The sequence below is a fragment of the Penaeus monodon genome, chromosome 22 (assembly GCF_015228065.2).
Source record: "Penaeus monodon isolate SGIC_2016 chromosome 22, NSTDA_Pmon_1, whole genome shotgun sequence".
Classification (NCBI taxonomy): Eukaryota; Metazoa; Arthropoda; class Malacostraca; order Decapoda; family Penaeidae; genus Penaeus; species Penaeus monodon.
In genome coordinates this window covers 28,636,910-28,637,122 of record NC_051407.1, presented here as the reverse complement: position 1 = coordinate 28,637,122, position 213 = coordinate 28,636,910, and positions in this window count along the sequence as shown.

The following is a 213-nucleotide window of genomic DNA, read 5'->3' as shown; positions in this document are numbered from 1 at the left end:
GTACCACAGTCTGCTCCTATTATGGGACGAATCCATGTAACTTGAACGAAAAGAGAAATGAAATGATTTTCTTTGGTGATTTCAGTAACGTGACGTCTCTACTCTCGAACCCTCGGAAGCTGCTGCACACTATGGTACATTATCCTGGTTTTGTCCCAGGGTTTAATATTATTTCTGCCTTTGTGTTCCAAGTTCAAATTTCCATTCTTGGGA